This window comes from Pteropus alecto, unplaced genomic scaffold, assembly GCF_000325575.1.
Source record: "Pteropus alecto unplaced genomic scaffold, ASM32557v1 scaffold213, whole genome shotgun sequence".
Taxonomy (NCBI): domain Eukaryota; kingdom Metazoa; phylum Chordata; class Mammalia; order Chiroptera; family Pteropodidae; genus Pteropus; species Pteropus alecto.
In genome coordinates this window covers 2,260,799-2,277,758 of record NW_006434829.1, presented here as the reverse complement: position 1 = coordinate 2,277,758, position 16,960 = coordinate 2,260,799, and the positions used below count along the sequence as shown (strand labels likewise).

At 52.2% G+C, this 16,960-nt stretch overlaps 1 pseudogene; it reads left to right on the top strand.

Moving 5' to 3' along the window:
• Window positions 1–628: 628 nt before the first annotated feature.
• Window positions 629–755, top strand: LOC112478400 (annotated as a pseudogene).
• The last annotated feature ends 16,205 nt before the right edge of the window (window positions 756–16,960 follow it).

Here is a 16,960-nt window from a genome sequence, read left to right as displayed (position 1 = left end):
TTAGCAATCTTTCTTTATTGACACTGTCTGCCTCACGCATCCAGGTCGGAGCTTGAAGGGCAGACAGAAGGAGTCTGCTTCTTCCCCTGCTGAGTTTACGCCTTGAAATAAGTCAGTACTCACGTACGCACGGAAAATGCATGGCATTTGCGCTGGCAAAGAGAGGGTGGTGGTTGTGCTAAGGTCCATTTTACGCAAAAAACGATAGGAAATGTCTTACTCAAAAAAAAAAAAAAAAACAAACAACTGTTAAGATCTCTGGGAAAGCTGCATGGGAATCCGGAAGAGATTCTTCAGCTACATATTATCGTTTCTAGAATTTTACCGTTAGAAACTCAAGCCGGGAATCCTGCAATGAACTTCGTATCAGTGCCCATTCACTGATGCTCGAGCAGAAGAATTTATAAAGAAAAATTTTTCCCCTACGACACGAGGTCTAAAGCTGAGTGGTCACGCAGTCAGTTCAGACTCTCAAATGCCTTTGGACACCCAGGATTTTCCCATACTTCCTCTCCGCTTTCTTCAGGCGGCTGGTTTCTTTTTCGTGTTTATCACCTCATGCTCCAAAATTGCTGCCAGAGCTCCTAGCATCACATCCTCATACAACCGTATTTAAAAGCAGGACGAGGTCTACAGCCATGCCACCCTGAATGTGCCCGATCCCGTCTGATCTCGGAAGCTAAGCAGGGTCAGGCCTGGTGAGTACTTGGATGGGAAACTGGGGGACCACCTAGGAAGACCAGGTGCTGTAGGTATAAAAAAAAAAAAAAAAGAAAAAAAAAAAAGAAAGAAAGAAAGCAGAACAAAGTCAGGTGTCTCTTTAGTTAATGAAAATTACTTTTCCAGAGGCCGCCAATCAGACTTCTCCACAGGCAGCTTTAGTTTTGGCAAGGGTAAGATTTCTCATTATAAGTTTCTCTTATTAAATATGGGGCAGTCAACTCTTTGGAAAATGTTGTTAACATATGTATTATCCAGAATCTATTTACATCTGCAAGACTATTTAAAATATATAGGGTGACGCAGATTTTCCTGAGTGGGCAACATTGATGTTACTCACCAGGATTTTAAAAAGAGTTTTTGTTTATATGCGCCAGAGATTAAAAACCACTGTTAAACACTGTCGTGTATATGTGTGAAGGTGTATATGTATATTTTACGCACACGCACGTGCACGTGAGCTCACAAATCCTGTCCTTTTTTTCCAAATGTGAAAACAAGAAACCAGTAAACGGTTAACAGTGACCTGGAATATATCAGGCCGTTTTTACAAACACAGCAACAACAACAACAAAAACACAATAATCGCGACAGCCGTAAATGACAAATGCCACCGTTGGCTCAAAGGAATTCCGAAACGCCCCAATATTTTGATGTTTCCATCCACAGTTGGGAATTTATTGTGGAGCGCCCGGCTGCTGTCAGAAGGAAGAGACTTCGCGCAGAGCTTCTGTTTCTATATACGTTTTTGCCTTAGAAATTAATCTAGAGGCTGCTTCCCTATTGGTCTAGTGGCATCGCAGGCCTATTTCAGTCTTCTGCTGAACATGCTGACAATTTTCCCGTAATTACAATAATATTTGTACTATTTATTATCTGTAATATTTACTTTAGAAGCCTTATTTTACTTAAATAAATGTATTTTAGAAGGAAAGCTTAAATACAGAAAATTGCATCAGCACCATGAACGGAAAACTGCTGTCGCTTGTCAAAAACAGCGGGCGACTCTGGAAATAAATAACGGCCGAAACGCCATGCCCTAGAGGCTGCTCCCAGCGTCAGGCTTTGAGCCTGAGTCCTGCTGGCTTGGCACTAGGAAGGAAGATTCCAGAATATCAAGAGGGCTTTAGACAGATACACCATCAAACAGATTCCTCCTCGATGTAGGAGCGAGAACGCAGTGTCCCGGAAAGGGAGCCACTTTAGTCACCACGAGCTATTTAATGTTATTGCGGCCCCGCCTGTCACCCAGAATCGTGCCTGTGCCCTGGCTCAGAGCTCTCCCGCTCCGCGGCTGGCCAGGCTGGGGGCCCAGAGCAGTGGGCACCGGCAGCTCCTCCCCATCCCCGGGGCTGGCTCTGATCCAATGCAGGTAATCCCATTCCCTTGCCGGTGAATGGGCCAGAGATGGGATGTGTGACCCAGTTTTGTTCAATCGGACATCAGGAGATGTCCTCTGGGGCCTTCTGAGAAATATCTTCCTCTTGATCATTATCGCAATGCAAGAAAGCCGGCCTCTCCCCGCTCTGGGCCACTGTCCCCCGCAACCCTGTTTTAGAAATCTGGAACGGAAGATCAGAAAGATGGCAGGGGGCACTCTAAGCCCTCGACGACAAAACCAATTCCAAATTTCCCTCCAGACTTCTAACGTCAAAAACAGCCGCGCCCCCTTCTCATGGTGCAGAGCGACGAGCCGCACCTCCTCACGGACTAAGCGTCATAGAGTCTGGAAGCATCACCTCACAGTTGAATTTTTCTCCTTCTGTACAGCGTCGGTTCCCCAGGCAATGAGCTAGAGCATCTCACGTAGCCCAGGATCCAGGTTCGAATGGCTCGTAGCCAAGAGAAAACGCACGCTCCTCTCAAGAAGAGAGATGGCATCCGAATCAGGCGCCCCTTGGGCGAAACGCGGCACGATCTTCGAGCAGCGTTTCCCGGGTTGCTTCGACGGCTGCACGCGGCCGTGATAGTGACTCTTGAGGCGAACACCTGTCACGTTCAGGGTCCGACTGAACCAGAGAGGACGGACGACCCCCGCTCGGAATCCCTGTGCCGTGCACGGAGGCCGCGCCCTCACGGAGTTCAGCTTCGTGCAGGTTTGTACCGCGGTGGATGCGTGACACAGAGAATGGGGACGAACACGTAGAGAAGAAGCACATTCTAAACGAGATCTGCTGAGGATGATTCCTGTCATTTACGGGATTAGTTGTGGAACGCCACGCGAGCCCGCGAGATTTGTTTTGCCGCCGAGGTGTGACTGGAGAAATGAAAAAGCCCGTTGGGGGAGCGCTCAGCAGATGCTCCCCATTCCTCTCATCGTTGTCACAGTGCTGGGAGGATGCCACCGCTCGGAGTGCGAAATTAATATCACGCTCGTATCATCCCAGAAGCAGAGGTGCAAATATGAGACGCAGGCCCCTTGGCTCAGAACAATAACTCCACTGATTGAGTTAAACGCACCGGGCATCACGGCACGGTCTCCACGTGCACGAAAGCACCGTGTCTGCCAGCACCGAAGGGCGGCCGGTGCCACAGCCGAGCCGGGGACGCCGGTGGACCGCATGCCCCAGCTCCCGGCTCCGTCTGCTTCCAGCGTCCCGAGATCATTCGTGGGTCCTGACGGATTGGAATTCACGTGGGCTATTTCCAAAGCGTCACGTTAATTTGTAACTGAAGGTCAGAATCGGTACTTCCAGCGTCCCGAGATCATTCGTGGGTCCTGACGGATTGGAATTCACAGCTATCCCCAGCCCGCGGATCTTGTGGGCTATTTCCAAAGCCTCCACGTTAATTTGTAACTGAAGGTCAGAATCGGTCACTTCTCCGTACGGTTGCAGAGCCAGCGAGAGGCTCCACACGTGTTCCCAGGGGGGAGCGTCTTTGACACCATTTGCCGAGAATGACAAACACTTCCGAGAATCGCTCTCTCAGCCTCTCTAACAGGCGCAAGAGGAGGCATCTGGGACCCAGACGCCGCACATCTGTCTTAACAACGTTCGCTCGAACGTGATGGGCCCGCAGCCTTCGAACACGACTGGATTTAAGTCAGCCTTTGCCTGAGAGAGATGCCGAGGAAAACGCAGCGGGAGTTAATGGACGGAAGTCACGCCGTCCACATCACGAAGAGCAGACGCTGAGACTCGCAAATTGATGAGACGCAGGAAGCACCCCCACAGCAGGGAGGGTCTCCCCCGGAGTCACCCCGGGGCAGAGGCGGTTCGCACTCTCCCTAAGGTGCTCGGACAGGTTGGGGGGTTGTTTGTTTGTTCCCAGCCGTTGCTGATGGCGACAGAGTCGATTCAGAACACGTGGCACGGGGAGATAAACAAGCTCCCTGAGTAACATCATCCATCTTTCGTGGTCTTTTCGTGCTCAAAAGAAAAGTAACACGGTCCTAGCTTTCTCCCCATTTTAGGCCGGACACCCCCTTCCCACGTGTACCACACACCCCGTGTGCGCACTGAGAGAGTGGAGATGCTGGTACCCCGCGGACCCCGGTGGCTCCTGACCCTCCCCGCAGGTCAGCGGCCCGGAGAAGCTGGTCTTTCTTATTCGGTGCACGTGTGATCATTTTCAGAGTTCAGAACCGTGGGAGGGGGCGCTCCCTGGGTGTGAGCCGACGCCGCCATCGGCCACGGGAGAGAAGGAAGTCGGGCTGCTGTGGTCCCAGGGGCTTGGAGACGATGACGGCGGCGAGGGGTTCCCCAGCTCTCCTGCGAGGGGTTCCCCAGCTCTCCTGCAAGGTCTCCGCCCGGGTCCGGACGCCAGCCCTCCCTTCCCGCAGAGGCTGGGCCTACGCCCGGGAGAGCAGGCGAGGAGGAGGCAACAGCACCGAACCGTCTCTCGGCCCCGAGCTGCTGTGTGCCCGGTCCAGCCGTTTCTGACAGACCTGGGGCCCTTTGCGGGGTGGAGGGAGTGCGTGTCCACCCCCTCGGGACCCGCTGCACGTGGTCCTGCTCGAGAAGCAGGAGGCACGGCGGGAGGGGGCCGACGGCACGGAAGGGGTTTCCCGTCGTGGGATCTCTTAAGGTTGGCCAGCCTCGGGAAACGCCGAAGCTGTGCCTGCTCTTTGGTGCTCCAGTGCGTTGGTCCTTCCCCGTCCCGCTGTCCGTCAGCCCCGTCCTGCTCTAATGCTCTGCCTTGCCCAGCAGGGCCTGGCCCGGTTCCCCAGGCTCCCACCCCACTCCCGGGTGGGCGTGGCCAGCGGGGGTCCGTGATGGACAGCTTGAGGGCAGGGAGAGGACAATGCCTTTCTCTCCGCGTCTTCTCTCCCCTTTGGGGTGACTTCTGGCACTGACCTGGTTCTCTCTGTGGTCCCATCCTCCCCAGGACCCCGACTCCACCATGGGGGTCTCCTACGCCGGCTCAGCTCTGGGGCTGCCCCCTCCTGTGCATTGCTATATCCATCCTTGGGGTTCTGGACCCTTGGCTTGGCCCTTCTGGCCCCCAAGGTCTTAGTGATGTTCTGCAGATGCTAATCTGTAGATTGTGTCACCTTCCTGTGACTCGAGCTCTCACGGCACCTCTGTCCCTCGTTCGCATAAAAATTATCTCCACCGAACCGGGTGGCACAGGCTGTTCTCCCAGTGGGTCCCGCTGGCTGGGACAGGAGTTCAGAGTTCGGATCTTGCCCCGACTTAGCTTCCCGGCGCCCTCTAGCGGACGCCCCCGGCGGCCATCGGAGGACCACGTGCAGCTCGCCGCAAGTCATTGCATGTCAAACACGGCGTACGTGGCACCTGCGTGCACTCATGTACGTTCATCTTGTTTAATTATTACTGGGAAAGGCGCCGAGGGTTTTTAGGCGGGCGAGTGCCATCTCCCAGTGGGTCCCGCTGGCTGGGACAGGAGTTCAAAGTTCAGATCTTCCCCCGACTTAGCTTCCCGGCGCCCTCTAGCGGATGCCCCCGGCAGCCATCGGAGGACCACGTGCAGCTCACTGCAAGTCATCGCGTGTGAAACACGGCGTACGTGGCACCTGCGTGTCCTCATGTACGTTCGTCTTGTTTAATTATTACTGGGAAAGGCGCCGAGATCGCATCGTGTGGCCCCAGGCGCGAGGCTGTCCTGGGCGTCCAGGGCAGGGGACACACAGGGAGCACGGAGAAGGCCGGGGCTGGAGGCCGGGAGCCGGACGGCCGAGGGTCGGATGGTCGGGGGTCTTCGGGCTTACTGCCGACTCTCGGTCTGCACTCGGGGGCCGCTGGGAGCAACAAAGGGTTTTTAGGCGGGCGAGTGCCACAAATGCAGTAGTCATCGGAAAGGCGGCCCCTGCGGCCTGAGGGGCGAGGACGGAGCGGGCGCAGAAACACAGAGCCGTGTCACCGTCCCTCCAGCAACGCCACGTGGGCCCGTCATTTCCCACCGTGTGACCCCGAGGTCACGGGCTCATCTCGCCTCCGACCCCGTGTCCGCGCGGCGCTGACCTCGTCCCTTGTTTTCGTGACGTTTCTTGTTGCGATTTCGCCTCTCACTTTGCACTCGCGTAGGGTCTACGAAAGGTTCGCGCGGCTTGGACCTTACAAGCCCCGCCTGCCAGGTGAACGCCCAGCCCAGCCCGGGCCCCCGGGGCCCGTCCAGTCACCGCGCCCCCCGCAAAGCAACAACCACCGCCCTCGCCTCTAGCCCTCCGCAGCCCAACGGGAAGACGGGCGTATGGCTTCGCCAGGCCCATGGCAGCTCTAGTTGTCATAGCCCCACGTAGGGACGCTTCCAAAAGCCCGCCACCAGCAGAACAGGGGGCTGAATTGCGGTGTCTTCACTCGGGGGACACCGTCCAGGCCGGAGAAGGACCCGGACTACGCCATGTGATTACAGAATCTCGCTGGGAGCTCGCCGGGCGGAGCACACGGGCCGCCAGAGGAAACGTGATGTCTGAGTGTATTTCAATGAAGCCGTATATAAAAGAAGTTTTACACGTGTGCCAGAAAGGGAGGTATGCGTCACTCGTCACCGAAGGGAAAAAAGTCATTCCTCTCCAAATCTGTAATGGATGAAAAATAGTCTTGCGAAGCTCCAGTCGGATTCGGTCAGCTGGCGAAGGCCCGGAGCAAGCCCGGCCCTCTCTCCATGAGACGTGCTGCCATCGGACTGAGGATTTGTCTGAATGTGGTGAACCGTACGGTTCTTTTTTAAGCCCTGGGCGGTGACAGCCACCGACTCTGTGTCCTGCTGCACCGACGGTATGGGCCCCATGCTCGGCGGAGCGTATCCCTTGGGTGACTCGACTGGCCACTGTCACCGCCTGGAGATAAAAGCAGCGGGGACCAGGGTCCTCTCCGATAAGGACGCGTTCCCAACGGAAGGCCGAGGGGGCTGTCGCAAACGCTCAAGCATGGCTGTCGACCATCCCACGACCTCGCCACCCAGCGTTGCTTCTGAAAACGCCAAAAACGAGGCCTTTTCAAAGCAGAATGGAACGCTGCCTCCGGATACAGTCAACGCGCACGGTCCGCATCCGAGGCTACGTGACGTCTCCTTCAGAAGTCTGATGTTCCCATAAACTCTGTCCTACAATAAGAGCTCTCTATACACGGGACACCGACACACAGGGTGAGAACGACACCCCAGCAGTGCCCGATCCATGGAAACCACACCTGATGCCCCACTGGGAAGCGGGGACATCTACCCGCCCATCAGCCAAGGGCCCGGCACGCCGGGAAGGCCGGGGTGGCGGAGGGTGTGGCCTCATCCCGCTGGGAAGCTCCCAGATGAGCTTCGCCCCACACAGGAGTCTGTCCTCCTGTTTCCTGGCTTACGGGAAGCTGGTCTCCCAGCCTGGTGCCTGGCGCTCAAAGCAGTCCCGTCCTCTCTCTGCATCCCTCCATTTTCACAGGGCCTTAGTCCCCTCATCTGTAAAACAGGGGTAGTGACAGCATCTGTTATTACTAGCACCCGCTGTCAACCATCTCGAGGCCTCGTGCTCAGATTCGGGTGTGGGATGTAACGAAGTATCTGAGTCTAGGTTCTTATCCTAGGATTTGTTTCCAGCTCCGCCCTCTGCTGGTCCTGCCCCCGTCTGCTATGCTCTCTCTCCTCACTACAGCTTTGGGGTCTCCCCCATCGTCTCTGACCCCACGCCCACCCGGGTGTGTAACGTGGCCCCCTGCGGCTGTCTGGGGCAGGGGCTCCCGAGGAGAAAGAATCTGCTGGTCCAATCCTAGGTCCCATCTGAAACTCAAACGAGATTCACCTCAGTGGTCAGTCATGTGTTTTAGATCAGACGTCTGCATCTGCAGCCGCTCCCCAGCGTCAACATCACCGCCTCAGCTCCGCCTCAGATCATCAGGCGTTAGAATCTCATAGGAGCGCCGGTGCCTGCTGCCACAAAGGTTGGGGACCGCTGGTTTTGATGAAATGTTTGTGTGAATGTTAGATGTAAAGCCATATGTTCCAGTAACCCAGAACTTAAGCCACCAGGAAGATGAGATGGACAGACTGGTTTCGCATGTCCCTGGAAGTCAGTCCTGGCCCAAGAGACAGGTCGGGTCAAGGTCAGTGCTCTGCTTTGCTTGCTCCTCCAACTCCAGATGAATGAATCGGATTTCCTTTAGGGAAGCTGTTTTCTTTGAATTCCGTGTTGGAAGGTCATATAATCCCAGAAAAAGTTCAAACTGGCAGCCGAGTCCTCGTCCAGAATCTGGCCAGGCTGGGATGCCCTTTGCCTCAACTCCACAGAGCTCCTCGTGTCTGGAAACCTGCGAAATTGAGTTATTTGGCTTTATTTCATCACGTCTATGGCTGAGCATGAAGGAAGAGAAAGAAACTTGGGTAAAATGAAACCCCTTTTGTTAATGAGAGACATCTGTTGGTTTCTCTTACTTTATTTATTTATTTTTTTGGGTAAATGAGCATTTGCTTAATACGTACTTTTTTTAATGCCCAAGGAGGGTGCTATGACTTTGAGAAATTCATCAGGGCGACAGCCGTTTTTGGCCATTAAGCGTGCACTTAGTAAAGCTGCTCGTCCAGTAGGAAGAGGGAGGCGGAGGGACGCGGGAGCGAGTTTAGGAGGGTGGAATCAGGGGCTGAGAAATGTAGGTCTCCGTGACAGGCAGAATGGTGTCCCCTTCAAGATGGCCACGTCCCAGTCCCCAGAACCTGCGAACGTGGTACCTCGTGTGAGAAATAGGATGTGATTAGATTAAGAATCTCGAGACGAGGCGATGACCTCGGTTTGTCCAGGTGCCCAGTAGAATCCCAAAGGTCATCATAAGACGCGACAGGAGGCCAGAGGTCAGAGTCGGAGAGACGTGGTGACGGAAGCAGAGGTCACGTGACGGCAGCAACGCGGAGGCTGGAGAAGGCCCAGAAGCGGATTCTCCCCGGAGCCTCCGGAAGGACCACAGCCCTGCGGGCCCCAGAGCTGTCAGTAATGGACCTGCGGGGTTGTGAGCCGCCGAGTCTAAGCTGGTTCATCATGACAGCGCTAGGCGACAGGTCCCTGTCCCCAGCGTACCGCCCCTCACATGGCTAGAGAGCAGATTCTACGTTAGCGTGTCTGTTGGCAGAAGGACCAGGAACGCAGCCATCGACAGCGCTTCTGTGGAACAGGGTGATAAAAACGAGAAAGCTCATCTGGACACGATGCCGCCTGTGACGCTAGATGCTGTCACGGCGGCTCACCTGGTCCTCACAGCACACGTGAGGTGGGCATTATCGTCCCTCCTCCCTCCCCCGCCACATGACAAAGGAACCGACCGAGGCTCCGAGGCTCCAAGGCTCGGAGCACATGGCTCCAGGTCACCCATCCGCAGGAGAGGCCGACGTGGCCCAGACTCGCTGGGTCCGGAGCCCATGACTTAACCAATGCCCTGAGATGCCTCCTCCAGGAGACTGGGCTTTGAATATGAAATTTAGACCAGTAGAATCAAAAGGTCCGCTTCACTGAGTAAAAGGTCTAAGTTGTAGGCAACATACGAAAAATGTACATTGTGCATTAAACGTCTACTCTAAACTTGCATCGAGACTTGATAATAATAACCAAGAAGACGGCTCTATGATGCCTTGGGGGAGAAGGGTTAGCAGGTCCACTTACGTTCATAGGTACTGTTATTATTATATTATTATTACTACTATCATTAATATACAGATAATACACCGTTTAAAAATGGCTTCCATCTTAATTTAAATATCTACCATCCTCTTTATTTCCTGGCCCAGCAAACCTTTTAGATGAGACAAAGGTACTGAACATCCCAAATTAGACTCATCGTTCGCAGACTCTGCATAAACAATGGATCCCAAAGCGATGGGGGAGGCTGGGCAAACCCGCCACCTTCTCTGTGTATCTGCAAACGACGAAGCAGATCTGCTGGACGCCACCGTCTGGGGTTAAAAGGGAAGTAACAGCCCCGCAGACAGACCTCTGTCCTGTGCTACAGAAAACCAGTGGAGAAGAATCATTTCCTGCTCGCGCTGCTCCGATGCTGGAGCAGGAGACTCAGGGAACTTCGTTTTCCGAGTCCTCCGTGCTGTGCGTGCGTCACACACGCCTGATGCCTCACCATCCTGGAAGCATCCGGGCTAAACACACGTGCACGATCAGCTGGGGATCTGGGATCATTTCTTTCTGCTCAGGATTGAGGGATATTGGCTTTCTGTTATTTTTATACAATTTCATTATATTCTATTTCGCTCGGGTCGATTCAAATAATTACACGAAAGTGGTTAGTTAGCACCTACCCTGCGCCCGGCTTTGTATTTGGCTCTGGGGACACAGGGATGAGGCTCGGCTGCCTCGGGCTCACAGCCCAGCTGAACAGATAGATGGCCGTGTGGAGGGGGAAGCCCCTCAAACTCGTGAAATCTGCCCCGTTTGGGACTGACCGTAGCTTTTCGCATCGCTGGGGAGAACGTCCCTGAAGTTTCTTTATATTTCTAGTAATTTCTCTTCGGTGAGACTGGATGTGTAATAAATTAGCCAGCCTCAAATCACAGTAGACTGTCAGCCAACAGGGCCACAGCCATTGGCTCTTTCTTGACCATTTGTCATTGCTTATAATTAAGTGCAGCTCTTAAAAACCAAGGCATCCATTATGGAGATAATACATAAGAGAAGCCTTTGTGTTGGATTCTCATTTATTTTGTGAGCTTCCCTTCTTCCCTTTCCTTCCACCAGAGAATCTCCTGGAATGAGTCTCTGTGTACAAATTGTAATTATCATTCTTAGATCTTGCGAGCCTCTTTTCCCTCTTGCTGCCAGGCAAAAATTTCATTTCCTGATTATTATCTATCATCCTGGCACAAAAGGCGACAATCAGGTGAACTTCGACCTGGGCACGGGCAGAACAGTAGTTACGGCTGGGGTCAATGCCAGAGCGCCTGCGAGCGCCATCAAAAACACGGTTGTTTTACTTTCGAGTGCAAAGTTTTGCATAAAAAAATGAGAAGAAGACAAAGGTCGCCACCGTCAATCACGTAGCTGGAGTCGGGCCAGCTCCTGGGAATGGCTTTCTCAGACAGGTGTCCTGCTCGGGACCGAGGGGGAGCCTGGTCCTGACTTGCTTGTGAATTCCGTGTGCGCACTGACAGCTGACCTCGCCAAGTGACAGCTGACCTCGCCAAGTTCCTGGTTTGGTTCCTTGAAGAGAGAATCGCGAAGACGACGAAAGAAAATAAAACATAATCGATTCACGTGAACGGGAAAACCAAAGCTCTCCCACAGGGAGGCTGGGAGCCCACGCCAGCTACGTGCCGCGAAAGAGTCGTGATTCTGAAAAAGTCCTGTAATAATAATAATAATAAAATCCATTTAAATTTGCCCGATTCTTCGTTCATTCATTCACATCCTTTTCAAGTATTGGCTAGCCATGTATAAAAGGAGGGGTATGAATGGAATAGTGGCCTAAAACAGTTATTCAGATCAGTTGAACACATGAGCTTCTCACGCTCACCTGAGCAGAAGTGTCCCCACTGCGTGATGGCTTCTACCGCCAACGCTAATTCTAAAAAGGTGGCCCGCAAATGGCGGTGACGACTGGGGTGGAGGGCAGTTAGGATCGAACCCACTCTTTCTGCAGAAATTATTGGAAGGCTTTTAATCCATGAACAACTTAACCAACTACAAGGACATGAAAGAGCCACTTGTACTAGTTGGAGAAACGTAGGACATTTTCCTAATAATTACCATTCGCTTAGATGAATGAAAAATTAAAAAAAAAAAATTATATCCATTAAAGAAATTGAAGCCAAACGTGAAAAATAAAAATCCTTTTAAAAAATCCACTCTCCGGCAATAGCTCTGGACATGACAAGCCTTTTAAATCATTTTCTGCATCTTTGAGATCTGAGAAAAATCTGTGTCTTCACTCCATTCTGGGCTCTCAGACACCATGTCCTTCGTAAGATGAAACCCTGATTTTAGGTGTCTTCTCAGTAACGGGGCCTCCTGTTGACTCCAAAATCGCACGTCATTCGAATTTGAATCCTCCCGTCTCCGTGTGTCTTCTCTGTCATTCGGCCCTTGGGAACCGGTGTCGTCAGCCCCTCAGGATGATTTAGGGGTTTGCGGGATACAGACTACGTGGGCTCCGTAACATTTCTTTTCCGTGTGTCCTCATGTCACGAAAAAATAACATCGAAACTGCCCTGACAACATCAGGTTCTAGAAGAAGACACACAGATTCCGACCGAGCGAACAGCGACCCAGCTGTCACCTACCCAGGAGACGCGTGTACGTCTCTTTCACGCTTGGCTATTGACGCTGAATTGATGTCGCTGAGCATAAAGCCACAGACAGTCCCAGCCGTGCCATTATACCACAGGGATGTTTCTTTACGGGTCTCTCATGAGCGATTCAAACCTCGGCTTGGCATCTGCTCATGCGGGGAACAGGGCGGGTCCTCGGCAACCGGGACCTAATTGTGTCATCGGTCCCTTCGATGGCGTGATCTGAAACGGTTTCCTGGATGCACCCAAGGCACGTACCACGCAAGAACTCTACCGTCACGCATTTGGGAAACTGCTTAAATGACTCTAAATAGATCTCGCCAGTTGGGAACTTGGGAAAGTGTGTTTAGCAGCGAAGCAGCTGCTCTTCCTGATCTGGCATTAAGAACCCACTTGCCAAGGATAATTATTCGCTTAGGAAGAGAGAGTTCCACTGGTGGGCGTCTCCTGGCGGGGCTGCCACGCACAGTGGTTCGGGTTGTTCACTGAGCAAGAGCATCCAGGTGAGCAGGCAGGTGAGGACTGAGTTAGTCCTCATTCCATACGACGATCTGATTGACTAAAGGTGGTGTCAAAGTCCTCCTCACCCCCTACTGAGAGGCGGGTCTGTGTCCCCTAGCCTTGGCTGAGCCTTGCTCTTTGACCTGTAGGATATGGTGGCAGTGATTCTGTGTCACTTTCCTGGCCTAGGCATCTTAAAGCAACTTCATAGCTTCGTCTCCTGTGGCCCAGAGGGCAGAGGCAAAGATCAGAGCATGATTAAAATGCATATGTCTGTCTCCTTCTGAAAATGAATCCACTGGATGAGATTCGGGGCCGATCAGATGGTAATTAATCCCTGGGTCTCAAAATGCTAGCATCTGGTGATGATTGATGACCCAAAATATGTAAAATTTGCATGTTCTATTCAGAATCAGCTCAGCAGGGGAATAAGCCATCACTGGACGTGGCGTTTGTCAAACAAAATCTATCTTTTTACCTCGACATTTCAAACGATGACTGTGCACTGCAACCCCCTTTGTCTCTTTTCCGTGTCTTACTATTTCTATTACAATTTTATTATATTCCTATTAGCTTTCGCTCAGTTCCCATAAAATGATACAGTCCCCGCGAGATAGTCGGCTCCTGGTATACTTTGAAAGCTTAACGCTAAATGAATCCCACAGAAGAGAGAATATTCTTTCTACCGACAAGATATCAAGAACGACGTTACGAGAAATATTTCTTCGTGGCGTTTTTCAAATATGCTCTTTAGTCGTTTGCCTCTTTTATAAAGAGGTTAGGAGCGAGAGAACGAGAGAAGGAAACAATGCAGGAAAATCGAGCATCAGATGGAACCATCACCTTCGCGAATTTCGTAGCGGACATCTGTAATTTTACACTCCACATTCGATTTTCCTGAAGTCACGCCTTGTCTCACTCTGCCAACTTGACTCTTGTCCCAATGCCGTAACCTAAACTTAACTTTTTTCTTGAGGATTACCCTTTGTATCTTGCCAGGAAGTCAAAGCTTTATCTTAATTTTACAGTGATTGCCCATTTGGAGTTCAGAGAATTATGATGACGATGAGGAGTCAATAAAATCACACAGGAAGAAGACCAGATGTTCCCAAACTGGGTGGCAGGGGACGAGTGTGAGACGGGCAAGCCTCAGAACGTAGGGTCCGCCAGAGTGAGCCACATCCGTGACACCTACGTCCAACATCTGGGTCATTGCCAGCAGCCTCGCCCTGGGATCGGCGAGTTTCCCCAAACATCTGGTTGTTCATTCGGATGAAATTCCCCCTCTTCGTATGATGCTCACGCTACGGGTGTCCTGGGGACACTCCCGCCCTGCTCCCTTTTCTGGATTTTAGAAGCAGCAGGAAACAATACAGAAAATGAGACTCTATTTTAAAAATTACAGTGGCGCGCCTCTCTCTACAAAGCGGTTGCCCGTGCCTTGTCGTTCCAAAGCTCCTCTGCATCTCATTTTTGGTCTGTGACTCACCCCGGGCCGCGAGCGTTTTTCTAAAGTTCTCCTGCGTAACTATAGCTAGTGCCTGTAAGTTCTGGGCTTTTAACAAAGCTCCATTTTCTCCTCCTTTGGGAATCTGTCCCCGGAAACCCTTAGGCTTCTGGAAATGTAAGCGAGCTCTGAAATGCCGTCAGACACCAGCCGTGTGCCTGAGGGAGGGGACCCTTCCAAACACCTTTCTCCGGTGTCAGGAAGGGGACAGGGAAGCGAAGCACCAAGGCCGCGGCTGATGGGCGCTGAGACCGGCCGGGGCCCACCCATCGTAGAGTTTTCCGGAACGGCTGGGTTTGCGCTCAGGACGCCTGGCTTGTGTGTGGGCTGAGAAAGGAGCTTTTTCTCTTTGTCCCTGCGCTCGGAACCATCGTGAGACCCTCCAGCAGCGCCCGGCTGCACCCGATTTCTGCTTTTCCCAGCCAGGCTTCGCATGCCCCGGCGCGTCCGTCTGGATGTCTGTGTACCCCGCTGCCATGGGTCTGCCTGTGTGCATGTGAGCGAGCTGTTATGGGGAGCACTGGTTATTTTATTAAAATTTTTTTTGTGCACCGCGGTGGTGCTATGGGGGTACTCTCGAAACCTGTTTGTTCCCTTTCTGCGTGACTTCTATTACTGACATGCTTTAAAAACATCTTTTTTTTTTTTAAAGAAGCTTTTTTTCCTGGTCATTTTTTCTATCATGTGCTGTCACCTTTCCTACTCCCAGCCTGCTCCCCTGGCAGGTCCCAGGCCAGCAAAGTTGCAGCTTGTACAGTTCTCGCCTAGGAAAACAGACAGCATTTTATTCAGGCGGGCAGGGGCTTGTCGGCCAGCGCGTAGCACGACGGCTTGGCGAGTGGCCACCACTGTGTCACGCGCGACCACCGTTACCGCCATGAGTACGAGGTAGGAGGAAATCATCTTTAGAATCCAAACGACTTCCATTTTCCTGAAATACATGAACATAAGTGCCTAGACTCAGTGGGCCTGTGACATCTTTCAAGAAGCTTAAAAAAAACGCCTCTCGCAGTCGCTGGCAGCGTGATCCGCGAACACGCCGTGCAGGCCGAGGCGGTGGAGACGTCTGTCTTGTTTGCTCGGGCATTCTTACTCAAGCGTTCCAGCCCGGTTCATCTAGACAGGTCTCTGTTGATTGACCTTTGGGACAGTCAAGCATGTCACCTGGGGTGCCCTGTGCCGCCCTGAGGCCGAGAACCTTGAGGCTATTCCGACCACCTGACTACTCACCGACTCTGTCCCCGAGCGAACTCGCGGCCACCTCCCTCTTTCCTAAATTCTGTGTGTGCTCCGGCCTGACTGGCAGCTGTGTGGCCAGATGAGCAGAGGCCCCTTGTTGCATCAAGGTCATCGTCTGATGGTGGACTGGGGTACATCTGCGAATCAGGTGCTGGCGGCCCTCCTTATGCACATTTAAGGGACAACGGACCGTCATCACGAGGAGGAAGCTACACTCCTCTGGATTTGCTGGAGAATGGCCCTTACAGAGGACTAATTGTATTATGGAAAATAGACCCAAGTCACCCACAGCAGCCACCAGTAAAACACCTCAGGACGGCAATTTGCGTTGCTGAAGGGAAGGGTCTGTTTCCAATATGGTTTTCTAATGACTTTCTTCGGTTTAATTTTGCGGTCTCCAGAAATCCCTAAAAGTTACTCCAGAGACCCCCAAAATCTTTGCCTCTGGACGCATACAGCGAGCATCTTAAGAGCTTTTATTTAAGAGGGAGTTGTAGCCCTAAGTGTTTCTGGCTGCTTAGTCCCCCAAAGCACGACACTTTACAGCCTATGAGATATTTATTTGAAACATTTGAAAGTATAACAAGCCTTCACAGGAATATCAGCCTATTAATATTATCTCCTTATAAATTCTAGTTTCCAAAACTGGCATTTATGAACTACCTCAAATATGCGTTCGCCTGGCAGTTTGGATTATGCATAAGCTTCGTGTTTATTTTTCTTTAAGATTAAAGGTGACAGATGACAGTTATGAGAGGCTGTTATTGAAAATATCTCCCCTTCGCAGCTCATTCACTGTAGACTGACGTCTCTAAAAACTAAGAACATACAGAAAAAAGGGAAGGATTATGCAGACGGGGTGAACACACCCCACAGGGGAAGAGGGCGCAAGAAAGAAATGATGACATATTGGCGGCATGCAGGGGTCCTTCAGCTGGGTCACGTCCCCAGGCCAGCGCTGTGCGTGATGACGGGGACATGGTGATTTTTATTTAGGGTAGGGGAATTAATATTTAATTAATGACTAATAGTTAGGGCAGGGTAGTTACTCTGTATTACTGCGTTTTCATTACTGAATTACTTTGGAAGCGATGGCTGCCCTGATCCATTTCCGGTCTGGCTTAAGATCATGAGGGCACGTGGGGTCCACTTCGGTCTCGATAAATGCTGAGTGCGGCGGGGTCGGGGTGGGAGAGCCCCATCCGGTCACGACGAGCCTCGAGGTCCCCACGGGAAAGTGGTGGGACACAGTGGTTACCTGTGAGAAACGGAACTAGCTGATTCGGACAGCGCTAGTTAATCGAAAAATAGCTTCGCGTGTTC